At 47.6% G+C, this 15,304-nt stretch overlaps 1 long non-coding RNA gene across 2 annotated transcripts; it reads right to left on the bottom strand.

Annotated features, from left to right (window-relative positions):
* Positions 1 to 6,696: 6,696 nt before the first annotated feature.
* Positions 6,697 to 15,071, bottom strand: LOC122372389. 2 transcript variants are annotated; one of them, XR_006254862.1, is made up of 4 exons: positions 11,338 to 15,071; positions 10,022 to 11,198; positions 9,772 to 9,844; positions 6,697 to 9,124 (listed from the first exon to the last, which is right to left on the bottom strand). It is a non-coding gene; the product is annotated as an uncharacterized LOC122372389 (long non-coding RNA). The 2 variants fall into 2 exon arrangements; XR_006254863.1 differs by having other exon boundaries at positions 6,699 to 8,797.
* Between the last annotated feature and the right edge of the window lie 233 nt (positions 15,072 to 15,304).

The raw sequence follows: 15,304 nt of genomic DNA on the forward strand, positions 1-15,304 counted from the left end.
GGAGCACCACCGACCTCGCAGGGGTAACTTGGGCCTGTCAGGGCCCAGGGGCACCACGGGCCTGTCGAGAGGCTTCAGGCTTTTCAGGGGCACCATAGTCCTCTCCGGGCGCAGGGGTAGCAGGGGCACCAGAGGCCTGCCAGGGGCACTACAGGCCTATCAAGGGCACCACTGGTCTATCAGGGGCACCACGAGCCTGTCATAGCCAGGCATCTCAGGCTTGTCAAGGCCCAGGGGCACCACAGGTCTGTGAGGGGCACCAGCGACCTAGCAGGGGCACCAGTCAACACAGGTCTGCCAGGGGCGCCACAGACCTGCCAGGGGCACCACAGACCTGCCAGGGGCACCACAGACCTGCCAGGGGCACCAGAGGTCTGCCAGGGGCACCACCGGCCTCGCAGGGGCACCTTGGGCCTGTCAGGTGCACCACGGGCCTGCCGAGGGGCACTTCAGACTTTTCAGGAGCACCAGTCCTCTCCGGGCGTAGGGGTACCAGCGGCCTAGCAAGGGCACCAGAGGTCTGCCAGGGGCACCAGCGGCCTAGCAAGGGCACCAGAGGCCTGCCAGGGGCACCACAGGCCTAACAAGGGCACCACGGGCCTGTCAGGGGCACCTCAGGCTTGTCAGGGCCCAGGGACACCACAGTCCTTCCAAGGGCACCGCAAGCCTGTCAGGGGCACCAGAGGCCTGCCAGGGGCACCACAGGCCTAGCAAGGGCACCACTGGCCTGTCAGGGGCACCTCAGGCTCGTCAGGGCCCAGGGGCACCACAGTCCTTCCAGGGGCATTACAAGCCTGCCAGGGCCACCAGAGGCCTAGCAAGGGCAGGGCACCACAGGCCTGCCATGGACACCACAGGCCTGCCAGGGGCACCACCGGCCTTGCAGGAGCGCCTCAGGCCTGTCAGGGGCACCACGTGCCTGCCGGGGACACTTCAGGCTTGTCAGGGGCGTTACAGTCCTGTCAGGGCCCAGGGGCACCAGGCCCGTGGTGTCCCTGCTAGGCCTGTGGTGCCCCTGGCGGTCCTGTGGTGCCCCTGTCAGGACTGTGATACCCCTGATAGGCCGGTGGTGCCCCTGGCAGGTCTTTGGGCCCCCGGGCCTCAAGGGGGGGCCATGACCCATGTGACCCCCCCCCTTGGATCCGCCACTGATGGTCGCAAATAGCTCAAGAAGGGAAAGAAAGGGGAAAAGAGAGAAATGAAAATGAGGTGTTGCTGAAGCTTGCAATGTGTGGCAGGGGATGCCAAATGTCGTCACCGACTGCAGGGGTGCCGAATTCAGCGCGGACCTCGAATATCATACGAGATAGCCCGCAAAATTTGGGTTTCCGCCTTCTTTTCGCCTTCAGTGCATCACGTGATCAGTTTTTACTTACGTAAATGTGTTGGATAAACGTGCATGTTCGAGTGATTGAGTGCTTTGCGTATAGGTTACCTTTTTGAGATCATATTTCATCAGTTCAGGCGTCACATTTTTTGCCATTTGTAATATGGGGAAACCCATAGACCAGGGGTGTCGATTTTTCAAAATGGTTGGGGGTGCTCAACCCCTGCACCGGGTGAAAGATTGCAGCTTTGCCATGGGGCACAATCGCACATACAAGGCATGGTTGGGTATCTTCATAAGGTAGGTACCTACTGATAACCCGCGAGTTGCTGGGGGGGGGGGGGGCGTTAAACGCCCCCACTTTTTTCGCCGGGCATAGCATAAAAACGGCGCCTGTAAATTTGGGTACCTGTAGGGAATCGATTGAAGTTTATTGTGACAAAGTTTCAAAAAATCGGTCGGAAAATTTTTGAAATATCGAGGTTTTAGTGACGTCATGATTTCTGAGTTTTCGACCAAAAACGGCATATGTTCAAAAAATCATATAAAATCACAGAATAGACATACAGACATGTCGTAAACGCTATTAGACTGCCAATACCATGAACAATCAAATGGCTATCTTCGAATATTGATTATCGTTCCGCATTTTCCAAAATCTTGAACTGAATCTTGGCAATTTCTCGTTACTACTTACCGACCATGATACATGCATTTCTTAACCCTCGCCCATGTAGGGGGGGGGGGTTGGTGCAACCCCCCCCTGAGGTTTTTCGGAAATATTGCAAAAACGGCGGCGCGCAGCGCCGCCAAATTTTGGGTACCTTATGGGGCAAACCTTGCGCATCTTTTGATAAAAAAAAATTTGACCGGGTCATGTCAGGTCACGGAGTTATGACGTCACAAAGGGAACAGCCTCCGGCCGGATTTTCACAAACTGAGTGCCAACGCCCGAGGTTTCCTGCCGGTGGTACGGACATCGGTTGATGGATCGTGATGAAACTTCCCATGCATGTTGGGGCAAGTATTGGCTATCATATGGTATAAGAAACTTGACCGGGTCAGGTCAGGTCACGGAGCTATGACGTCACAAGAGGAACAGCGTCCGGTACTATTTTTGAAAAGTGCCCGAACCACTATTTTGCTAATTCTTGTCACCTCAATGGGAATATGCAGCAATATTAGCTTCTATAGGGAGCAAATGGACCTTCCAAATTCAAAAATACAATCAGATTTCAAAAATTTAAATTTTGATTTTTCGAATTTCTGCCGCCGACTGTGACCTTGCCGACTACCGGCGCTCCCAACGCGCCATTTTTAGAGCTAGGGAAACGAAATACATACCAAACGATAGGGAATTGATCAAGGAACACGATAGTGAAGGTTTCAAGTCGATATCTCCAACCGTTTTGCCGCAATCGCCGCGGAAAGTTGAAAAAAGTCTAATTTTCCGAACATTTGACCTTTGACCGGTCAAAAGTAGGTCAAATGTTGACCTAGGACCAAAAAATATACCACCAATCGCGAGATCTCGGCGAGAGCAATCCGTTGGTCTTTTCCGCTAAGCTCTACGACGCTCCGTTTTCAAACGCCAAGGGGGGGGGGGTCGCACCAACCCCCCCCCCCCCTGCATGGGCGAAGGTGGCAGATCGCCGTTTACGGGCGAGGGTTAAATTGAACTTTTTGAGCCAAACACGTACACATATGATATAATGAACGTCACCATCGTGTTCTACGCCCCAAATTACCCATAAAACATTTGTCACAGGCTGCGAATATTAGTTTTGATTTTCGGGGATATGTGCCTACCTGGTTGACCTGACCTTGACCCTGACTTTTGCTTGACTGACCCCTACATGGAGCTGACACTCTTGTAGGCCTTATATGATGGATTGTGCACCGTTTTGACAGAGTTTATGATGAGAGGCGCCCATTGCGAAGTCTTGAAGTCCATGCTACTGAAAGCCCAATTTAAGGTATTTGACCTGACCTTGAACCGACCTGTGACCTCAAAATTCAACTTTAAAGTACTCATCTGAAGCGTCTCGTCGCGTTCTTTCGTTTGCCGCCTCGTGCGTTTCGCTGCGCCTATTGGTTCTCGAGTTATCAGCTGGGGGCGTTTAACGCCCCCCCCCCCCAGCAAACGGTGGGTGGCGAAATACCCCAGCAACTGCCGGGATAATCCCGGGATTTCCACTAATATTTCCCAAAGGTTGAACGTTCTTCAGCATCATTTTGCTCGTCCTGGTAGGTACTTGGCTACCTTATTACATAAATATGTCTCCGAAAAAAGTCGTACATTTGCCGGCAGCTGGTTGCAGCCCCGGCACCTCGGTAATAAGGCGACAGTAACCGATGACGGCGATTAGCACCGGTGCAGCAGCCCCTGCGGTCCGCAGGAGTGGATATTGCGCGGAGGGAACGGTAGCTACGAAGCTCTGGCGGTAATCAGACGATCACAATAATCTCTGATAATGACAGGTGATCGCATTTCGATATTTATGGGTTTACGATTTTCCAGTCAGTGGCGTAGCCAGGTGGGCCCGTGAGGCACATGCCCGTCCCCCCCATCAGGTTCAGGGGCCCCTCGGGTTATTCGGGCCTGAGGGGCCCTGCGGCGCCAATTAGCCGCTGAGGGTCCACGTTGGCCATATTTGGACTAAGTAGGGCCCCACATGGCTCGTAAGAACACCTCATGGGCCCACAAGTACCAACATTAAGATCTCCATAAGGGCCCCAAGCCAGCCTCTGAGGCCCACTTGCCGGCCTCTGGGGGTCCTAACCGGCCTATAGGGGGCCAGCTCTAGGAGCTGCACAGTGCACACCCGCCTGTAATGGCCCCACACCCATTTCTCTGAGGGCCCCTATAACGGCGACTGTGAGGGCCCTCACCGGCGCCCCTGAGCGCCACACCGGCGTCTCTAAGGGCCACACACCCCTAACTCTGAGGCCCTACACCAGTGGCTTTAAAAACCCTACATGGGCGGCTCTGAGGGCCCTTGTCAGTTACCAGCGGCCCTGACGATCCCACACAGGTGACTCGGAGGATCCAAGCGGCGTCTGAGCGCACCATACCAGTCTCTGAGAACCCCACAAGGCTCCTGAAGGCACCGGTGACCTCTTAATATCTTCTTGTCGACCTATGAAGGGTCTGTTCCGTAACAGCAGTTCTGAGGGCCCCACGCGCGCCTGTGATGGCCCTAAACCAGTGTCTCTGAGAGCCCCCACAACGGCGCCTGTGAGGGCCGTCACCGGCGACTGTGAACCCTCCACACCGGCGGCTCCGAGGGCCCCACATTGCCATATCTAAGGGCCCCACACTAGTGCCTCTTAAGGCCCTATATCGGCAGCTCTGGGGCCCAACATCGTAGCTTCTAAAGGCCCCACAAGTGCGCATGTGACGGCCACCCACCGGTGACATTTGAAGGCCCCACACCGGCTACTCTGAGGGCCCCATCGGCGCTGAGTCCGTGCCGGTCTCTAAAGACGACCCCACAGGGTTTCTTAAGGTACCACCGGCCTTTGATGGCCCTTTGTCGGCCTCTGTGGGCCCGTCACCGGTCTCTGGAGCCCCCTGCCGGCTTGTAAAGGGTACGCGCCAGCAGCTCTAAGGGTCCGACATCCGTGTACGACGGACCCACACCAGTGTCTTTGCAACTTACCGTTTTTTTTTCGCCCTTCTTCTTAAAACTAACTTTTCTTTTCTTTATATCTTTATTTCATGCATTGCAAGTTGTGTAATTGTTTTAGTTTTAGTAGTGAAAGACTGCAGAACCAATTATTTTCTTCAGCAGAGTTAGTGGGAGTTATTGAGGGACAAAATCATTGGGGGTGCTAACTGGAACATTCGGGGGTGCCCGGAAAACCATTGGGGGTGCTCATTTGAGCATTGGGGGTGCTGCAGCACCCCCAAAGGTACACAAATCGACACCCATGCCATAGACTTATTAGCGACCCTCCCCGGTCGCTAATCGGGAAGAGTTCCCTATTAGCGTTTTTTTTTTTTTTGCAATAGTTTGCCAAAATGCTCACTACAAATAAGTTAGTGAATATTGGGGCAGAAAATGACTATATTTTAACCCTAGAACGCCTAGGGGGGGGGGTTGTATCAACCCCCCCCCCTGAGGTTTTTTCGAAGTGCACGCTAAACGGCTTGTCGTAGCGGGCTGAAATTTTCAATACCCTCTGGGGCAACCTTTGCGCATCTTTTGCCGAAAAAAATTGATCGAGGTTTCGCCCGAGGTTTCCTGCCGGTGGTACGGACATCGGTTGATGGATCGTGATGAAACTTCCCATGCATGTTGGGGCAAGTATTGGCTATCATATGGTATAAGAAATTTGACCGGGTCAGGTCAGGTCACGGAGCTATGACGTCACAAGAGGAACAGCGTCCGGTACTATTTTTGAAAAGCGCCCGAACCACTATTTTGCTAATTCTTGTCACCTCAATGGGAATATGCAGCAATATTAGCTTCTATAGGGAGCAAATGGACCTCCCAAATCCAAAAATACAATCAGATTTCAAAAATTTAAATTTTGATTTTTCGAATTTCTGCCGCCGACTGTGACCTTGCCGACTTCTGGCGCTCCCAACGCGCCATTTTTAGAGCTAAGGAAACGAAATACATACCAAACGATAGAGAATTGATCAAGGAACACGATAGTGAAGGTTTCAAGTCGATGTCTCCCACCGTTTTGCCGCAATCGCCGCCGAAAGTTGAAAAAAGTCTATTTTTCCGAAAATTTGACCTTTGACCGGTCAAAAGTAGGTCAAATGTTGACCTAGGACCAAAAAATATACCACCAATCGCGAGATCTCGTTGAGAGCAATCCGTTGGTTTTTTCCGCTAAGCTCTACGACCTTCCGTTTCGAAACGCCAGGGGGGGGGGGTCGTAACAACCCCCCCCCCCTGGTCGTTCGTGTTATGAGAAATGGCCTGGTCGTGCGAGGGTTAATAGAAAAAGAACGATCTCTCCGAAAATCAAGCCAGTAATACAGTGGCACCCACAGAGCGTGAGCAATGACGGTTCAAATTAAGGGGGTCGCTAATTAGGCACCTTACCCTAAATGGACGATGGTAGGTATTTCATGAATAGATGGCCTCGAATAATAGGTATAGGTAGGTAATTCGTAAACTATCAAGCATAATAGAAACACACTAACAAACGTTCCGGTTCATGATTCATGAACAGCAATAAACCAGCATCTGCGATGCTGGGCTCCGCATCGCGGGACCGCAGGTTGTTTGAGCAAGCACCTCTGTAACGCCGCAAAAACGCCCGCCGCCAAACGAGAGGATGAGCCTTGCACGTGCAGATCGGAGTGCGTGTTCTACGAACTGACGTGCACTGCACTCTACGCCGCCAACCGCAAAACGCCGCAAAAAACGGCCGCCCGCCGTCAAACGCAAAAACCGCAAAAATGCGCCCGGCCGCCGCCAACCGAAAATAAACCTTTTACCGAAAACGACGCAAAAACAAAATCACCCGTTTCGCGGCGGGCGGGCGATGGGCGAATTTTTTATGGGCGATTTTTTCAGCCAAACTCAGACTCGGGCTCTGAGTGCAGCCTGAGTTATAGATGTCGCTGTCATTCAGCCACTGAAACAAAAGCGCCACGATTACCGTCAAATCATATTTCCTACGCGGCCGAGAAAAAAATGAAGCGGAAAGTGAGTAAGACCTACCTGACACACGGTACAGTTGTTTTGAACATCACCAGTTGAACCACGAGGCATCCATATTCCATACCAACGAAAAGTTTTCCATCTCTTGGTATATTAGCCGTAGGCTAATATTCCAGGCAGCGGCACGAGGAGCCGGATGGAGGAAACATGGATGCACGCTTGGTAAGGGCTGGATAGTATATTAGGACGTGAGCTTTACCAAAAGGCATCCACGCACCGCGCTGCCCGCCCTTGACGCAGTTAGCAAAAAAGTTGGCTCCAAATGTGATAGCCATCTTTCAATTACGTTAATTCAAGTTCGAAAGATGATTGGTGTTACTAAAAAAAGACTACGTCAAGAGCCCGTTACGATGTAACGGAAGACAAACCAGCCACTCCACACCTAGGCAGTTTTTCACACGCATTCCTGCATTCACACTCGCCATTTCGTGCACCGGCCTGCCCGCTGCACAACGTAATATCTATGGCAACTATACTGTCTAAGGCATGATTGTTGCTCCTAATGGTTTTCTTTTTTCACAGACTGGAGTGTGCTTTACATGAAAATATAATGTAGTAGATGATACCTGCTCATTTCATCACTAAACGTGTGAAATGTTCAAATCATGTTGGCATGTGGATAAGATCCGAGACTAGGAATTTAAAGTGTAGAAATGTCGGTGGCTGCTGGACGCATCTGCAACTGAGCTCATGGTCCTAATCATCCGCGAAAGTGACGAAACTACAGGAATGTCACGATAAAGATGCGCAGTACCCTGTATGTTCATGGCATACAGCTGCAAGCTAAGACAAAACTAGAAACGATCTTTGGGTAGAACATATAAAGTGAAGCAATACCAATGCAGAACTACTTGGAGTCACAGGAACCAGTGTGTCCAACATATCAATCAGCTAACATGTAAGAACGCATGTGTAAGGCCGCATGTGCAACTGTAATCCCTCTTGATCGACTACAAGAATGGAAAGAAAACGTCAACGGAGTAAAACTTCACCATGTGAATCTGCGTATAACTGGCATTCGTGATCAAGTATGCACAACAGATGTGAGGTGAGGACGCGGTGTCATTGCGATACAACATCAACTGATGCAATATTGGAATGCATTTTGCACTCATTCTTGCATATTGATAAGATCAAAAGTAAGGCGATAATGTGGATAAGTGTGTTGACAGATGTCGAAGACTGACGGTGATTACGAACTGCTTAACAGGCGACCGGATTGACGGTGATGCGCCTGACCGATCGTTGGAGTGCATGTCGCATCTGATGTCTATGGAAAACGGCAAAGGAGAAAACAGGACTATGGTGAAGGGCTGTTCTAACATCACATAGAACGGGAATGAGCAGTAACACCTCCCAATGAAAGCAGTGAAAAACAGCGAAACTGCCTGTTTATCCTGCCATGGTGCTAATGCCCAAAGTCAAGTTTTGTTTGTGTGTGTGGAAAGCGGTAGGGCCCTATGTGCTAAGCTTTCATCCGTTTTAGCTTTGGTATCACAATACAAGTATTAGGTGCTCGCACACTACTGCCAGTAGTTCAGTCGGTACTGAGTAGCCCGCAGCTAATAACAACCTGATATTTGCTTCCTGCACAAACGTAGATGGCGGCTAGCATTATGGAAGTGTCTTTACATGATGAGTCTGATCGACGATGATGAATGAAATAATCATTTGAACTCGTTGAAAGATGACGATGTCCGGGTCACAACGAAGTGACTTAAAACTTGCAGGATGAATAACTGATGATTGGGCCGATGAATGTGGCTTGTGCTGCAGCCGAGGCCTGTGGGGACGGACGACCGGTGAGGTACAAATGGAGCAAGGAAACGAGACGTGAATGTACACCAAGCACAATGATATTTAGCTATCATAAGCGTTGACAATGGTGAATAGTCGAGCTGTTCGTCATATTGAGCCTTCACGTCATAGCCATTGCAATATCAAGCTCCCCAAATTGTCATTAGCTTTCGCAGCCCAAGTCCAGTATTGAGTGCTCAAAGAACTTGCCAAGGCAATATAGCTGTGAGCAGCCCGAAGTTCATGGACGGATGATGACCTTTCCCTCTAGCAAAAAGTAGACGACGTCCAGCGCTATAGTCGAACAGTGCCACTGCCAGAAAGGGAGAAGGTTTGCGAAATTCGGTTCGAATATCGGGAATTCGGGAATTCGGTTAGATGGTTATGGAATGGACCATATTAAGGCATTTAGAATATCCTGCGCACGGTTTTCCTGAAAACCTGAAAACCGTAGATAGTGGGAAAACCTCAGGGGGGGGGGGCGGAAATCCGCCCCCCCCGTCGGTGCGCGGGATATATTTGATTGATATGTGTAGGCACTGCTTTAAAAATACAGTAAAACACTGAAAACTAGTGATGTCAATTACGGAAAATCGGAATACCGATACCAAACCAAATACCAACCAAAACCGTGGAGAAATATACCGAAACCAAACCAACTTGGGAACATGAGGAAAAAACCAACTTTTTACCGATTTCTTAGCCTCTTAGACATTAGCGAGGGTTCATGATACCAACAAAATACCAAACACATTAGGATTGAAATACCAAATACCGAGTTGGTATCGGTTTGGTATTGGTATACCAAAAAGTTGGTATCCGATTGACATCTCAACTGAAAACCAAAGCAACGTTGGAATGATTTTCCGTAGGTATGCGTTTAGTTAGCCAAGCAAACAAAGTCACAGGCTCTTGCACATATTACAGAGTGCTCCGGCACTGGTGTAACAAACAACTCACTTGCACTGGGGTTCGGGCTCACAGAGTAGATCCAACAGATAACAGGTCGCATTCAGCATTGCGCCGGACACTGCTGAAAATGTTGACAAGTGTCTGTCAGTAAACGCAAACATCAATCCCAATAGATAGGTACATGAAGACGATGACAAACATGTTGGCATTGTGTAGGAATGAGGACAGTAAATGATCACACAAAATGTAAAGCATTCTGCAACGTGTTGACAATGGACATTCAAATATGAATACATACCAGCCGTACGCAAGTGTCTTCGAAAATGTTGACCTCTTGATGGTGATGGAGAAGGTGTATCACGTCCACAGGCTTCAAGAAGTCGATCCATTGTCCGCATATTGTTAAATTTGGTCATCACATGTCCGTTTTCAACGCATCCGTAAACCGATGGCGAGAGCATTTAAGAACGTTTGAGCATGTGACTGAAATACTCAAAGACACAAGTTGGAGGAAGGAGCAGGCGAAAAAAGAAAGATAACAACACAGTGTATGAGCATCGTGTTCCAGTGCTAAAAATATAACTGAACAGGAAATGCAATATCATGTGTGGATCGCTCATGAGTGTGAACACATGCTTACATAGATGCATACCTACACTATACGAAAACATGACCGCTTTTTACGAGTGATTAACTGCTACATTCAGTGAACTGCATCATGTGGTACATGTTTGCGGGCGGAGCATGTCTACCGAATTCATCGGCAATACAATTAAAACAAACACACACATACGTAGAACTAGATGATGAGAGCTAGTGTAAGCGGGTGTACAGGTGGCTAATGTATATCTGCAGATAACTAATAGCTAGTGACAAATAAAAAAGTGCCAGCAACGGCCAGCGCAATGGGTGCTCCGTGATCGACGGTAAAATCTTCAACGGTATCGACGGTAAAGATGACTGGTAATGCACCTGTGAAAATAGGAGAAGCAACGGATGATTAGCTGACATGACAGCAAGTCGAAACGAATCGTCGATAAAATATAATATGTCAAGTCCGCGGATTTCTAAGCTTATGATTTTTCGATTTCGACGACTGTGAGTGAAAATGCATTTCAGATGAGATATTCGATAAATATTACTAAAACCCTTAGAAGTCAATAGGCAGAGGGCTACAAGCCTACTTTATTCAACGTTGAATACCCACCCATAAAGGTCAGTTCATCCGAGTATTACCGCCTCCAAAAAATATTAACGTTTTGTAGGCATACAGTACCGTAAAACCGTTTGGAATCTTGGAGCAGAGCTGTTCGTTAAGCTAACAGCATCCTTTGATAATGAAATGGGCCGGAGGCAGAAACTGGCACTTGAGAATGCAGAGGCAGTCATCACACAGTCCCAGAAGACGTGACTGGACAAGGCGTCCAAGCGGCGCCTGGTCATACACGGTTGCCATTGGATACTGCGAAATCAGCCTGCAGGCACATAAGGACAAGGAGTTAAAGTTTTGAACACGCTTTTCGTTCCCTTGTTGCATTACAAAAAAAAAATATTAACGTTGTGTAGGCATATCTGGTTTGGTAGCGTGTACCATTATGCTCCCATTCCACTTACTGGTCACAGATCCAAACTCATGAAACTCCTAGATGCCGTTCATGATGACGAGTGTGTTCAATGAAGCTTATTCTGCTGCATGATGCACTGGTATGGTATGGTATGGTATTTGTAGCTTACGGGCCACCACAGCGTCCTGTATTTGGGCCCGGTTCTGTCGTCCGTCTTCGTTGTTGGTCCGTCCGTTGCCTTGAAGTGTCCGTTGTCTTCTTGGCTCGCAAGGGTGGGCTGAGGGGTGGGACTGGGTTCCTAGCTATCTCCTCCCGGGTAGCCGGATTGCCCCTTCTATTATTTTTTTTTGTTTTTGTTTTTTTTTTTTGCCATTTTGCCATTCTGGGGTTTTTTATTTTGATTCTCATTGTTTTGAATATTGTTTTTTTCTTTTTTGCTTCTTTTTTTGGCTTTTTTGGCTTTTTTGTCCTTGGCTCTAGGGGAGGAGATTTACAGGTCATTGATCAGCCCAGTGTTGTGTCTTTAGTGGATGAGTAGTGTTGTTAGCTCGGGGTGTAAGTCCCCGAGCAGTGTTGTGAGTGTTAGTGGGATGTTGGCGTCTCTGCAGTATGTTTGTATGTGTGTCCTGTGGTGTTGGTATTGTGGGCATGTGAGTAGCAGATGTTTGACAGTGATGAAAGTGTTGCAGGTGTTGCATTTCGGTCTCGGGCTTCTTGTGATGATGTAGTTGTGTGTGATAGCGGTGTGTCCAATGCGAAGTCGTGTGATAGCCCTCTCGTTTTTGCGTGAGTTCATGTTCTTGGTGTGCCAGTGTTCTATGCGTGGTTGAATGCATCATGCACTTCTGGACAGTGATTGATATCCGACTTGCTTGGGCGAGTGTATGCGAGTGATGTGTAGTGGTGACCAATTGTACCAAAAGAAAATGACATTGAGAACATGATTTACAAGCGCAACATGCGGCACAACTCACGTGCATACAACGACAAGAAAAACAGGAAATGTCGTAAATGACGCCATAAAACATTGTATGGCCTACAAATATATCCGCAACGCAATCCTGGCTTGAGCTAATTCAGTACCTACTTTCGCGGGAACACTTTAACTCATGTAGGTAATGTTCACACGACGCAAGACTCATATACAAACATACAACACTAAAAACACAGAACACGGACATTTTGTAGCAGTATTGCATTGTATCAGCAGCGAGGTGGAAAACTGGCGGCATCTTTGTCTCAAACTACGTGCCAGCGGTGCAATAGGCAGCTGGCATTCAGATCTAGCAATAATGTGTGCTCATGATGTTAATGGCACCTGTGAGGAGGATGAAACAATTCTGAATTTGATAGGACAAAACTGTCTGGCCAATCTGTTCCGAGCACAACTCACTTTCCCTGGACATGCAGAGTATGTGTTGCTGTGAGTTAGGTACTTATCAGATGTCACATCGCTCTGCTTATGGTAGACCTGCAATATGTGACTTGCATGTAAACCCTGCCAGCAGCATGTAGTTTTGCACAATAAAACTGTTTTCTCTGTGTGGGCTTGCATATTTCGTTGGTAGCAGGCAGGCACAATGCTAGTTCCATACACCACTGACTACACGCACTCATGCACGTATTTACTTGAAAACTAGTACCAATTCACTCATTCACTAAATTACGTGTAAGATGACACGCACACCCTCACATACGCACATACATACCCACACACCCACATCCACCCTTACACACTCACAGGCACACATGCTCACAAATACCAATCATTCAGGGTTTCCGATGAGATGAAGTGTGTCTACTGTTTTCTGCCACATTACGTCATCACCACAAGGATTGAATCAAAAGTATCTAGGGTTAAGAAGCATAAACAATTGCTGACACATACTTGTCACTTACTTCTAATATGCCCTACTGCAACCATAAGATTCAGTTGAACCACTTTGCTCATCTTTACTTTCAAGCTGACAATCAGCATTGACGAATCAGCATTGGTTTGGCCTTCATGAAAGCTTACGTCAATAGCGCAAATAAATAACTTGCTTGTGGACGAATGGCTTTTAGTATGAATGCACATAGGTAAAGTGAACTGCGCACATGCTGTGACAAACTTTTGTTTGCCTAGTAAGAAAACAGTAGACACACTTGCTAGTTTGGATAAAGGGATATTCTCGTGCGTGTAAACGGTTAATATATTCGAATTTGAGGTTGACAAAATGTCAACGGTCGTTTGTGACGAACGGGGACTATATAGTAACAGTTACTGAAGTTTGGAGGACGTATCGACTGCTGAAATAATGTTTGCCAATGAGCAAGAACATCATGCGATAACATGATTAACTAGATACGTTAGTTCCGACTAACATTGCGTCGTAGTTTCGGATACTCCGAATGGAACTTGAAAACGTTAACAAATACTTTTGTTATCGGCCATCGTACAATGCTTGAAACAGTGCCTAAAGCAAACAGTCAACGTCCGTAAATATAGTCTGGTGCAGCATGTGCACTAATGGTATTGAACATGCATGTCGATGACCCGACATGCACGTCATGGACAGTGCAGTATGACGAGAATATCCCTTTAGTTGTTTAGAAGTTGAAGGTCTTGAAGTAGAAGGTCTTGAAGTTGAAGGTCCGCGGAGAAAGCTCGCCACCGTAGACACTATAGCCGGGGATAACAGCAGCAATTAAAATTTCATTTGGCAAATAAGTGACGATGAGGCACAACTGCAAATAATCTTTTTCTTGACCGCCTTCCATCAGCAACGTGCTATAGTACCATAATTGCCAGAAGAAAACCGCTCATTTGCAGCCTCATTTTATACACATCTGTTGAAGGAAATATATTTTCTTTTAACCTTTAACAAGTCCGCAAACTTTGCTTGGCATGAGCGATTAAGCGCTAGAAGTTGAAGCTTGATCTAACGAAAAAGGAAACAATACTTAAGCTCATGATGCATAGACAAATATGCACTGAGAGTCCGGATGCGGCAGTGAAAGCGTGTGTCAACTGACGCAAGGTTACAATGCTATTTACCGACGAAAAACGCGATTTTGAAGCATTTTCGTGAATAAAGTGAATGTAGACTCAGACGTATTAGGTAATAGTATGCTTGAATAATGAAAAATATCAATTAAAGAGGAGCTTTGCACTCACTCATTGTGCAAATGTAGCAGCCTAATAGCATTTACATAAAGAATCTCAATTTATCTTCAATTGCTGCCGTGATATCTTATCCCCGACCTTGCCTCGCACATGACGACCCGTGGGGGGAGTCTGGTATCCACCGCCAGCAATTGTGCACACTGGTTCGGTGGACTGGACGTAAAATGACGCCACTCTACAACAGACTCATGATCTCCGAGTGAGATCGATCTCCAAGTGAGACCTGGGTTTAGAGGCGCTTTAGCATGGAAAGCTCCTCAAGGCTCCCGTCGCGTGCCTCGCAAATGATACGAGCCATACGCGCCCCCCGGGATTTTAGCCCATGCAGGCTGTTTTTTGAGATGAAGTCTCCACTAACGTTACGTCAGCTTGTGCGTCACCAGTTTCAACAACGAGAATAGTTTATGTTTGGATTAGACGGATGATATGCTTCCTAGCAATGTGGATACATAAATGAACTGTCAGGTAAGCTGAAGCCACCAAAGGTAGATTAGATATCGAACAAGTTTTGTGCAATTTTTATTGCACAGTTTTGTTTTTAAAACAAAGAATGCATTATGCAGTCATTGCTTCGTGCATTCCATTGGAAGCAAAGCTTCTAATCATCGTCTGCAAGTGAACTGATGATTTTAAGAAGGACGGCACAAAATAGGCCGCCGGTATTTGACAGAATAACGTTAATTTACAAAAATTACGATTAAAGGGACCCTCCACCTTCAAAAAAGTTTATGAATTGGCATAAAAGTGATGTCGCTCGGTTCAGAAAGGAGCGAGAAAACGATATCTACCAAATTTCACCGAAAATATTCACCGGTTTTCAAGATATTGGACTTTTACTTTTGTTTACTTT

Source organism: Amphibalanus amphitrite, unplaced genomic scaffold (genome assembly GCF_019059575.1).
Source record: "Amphibalanus amphitrite isolate SeventyFive unplaced genomic scaffold, NRLGWU_Aamphi_draft 001355F_arrow, whole genome shotgun sequence".
Taxonomy (NCBI): domain Eukaryota; kingdom Metazoa; phylum Arthropoda; class Thecostraca; order Balanomorpha; family Balanidae; genus Amphibalanus; species Amphibalanus amphitrite.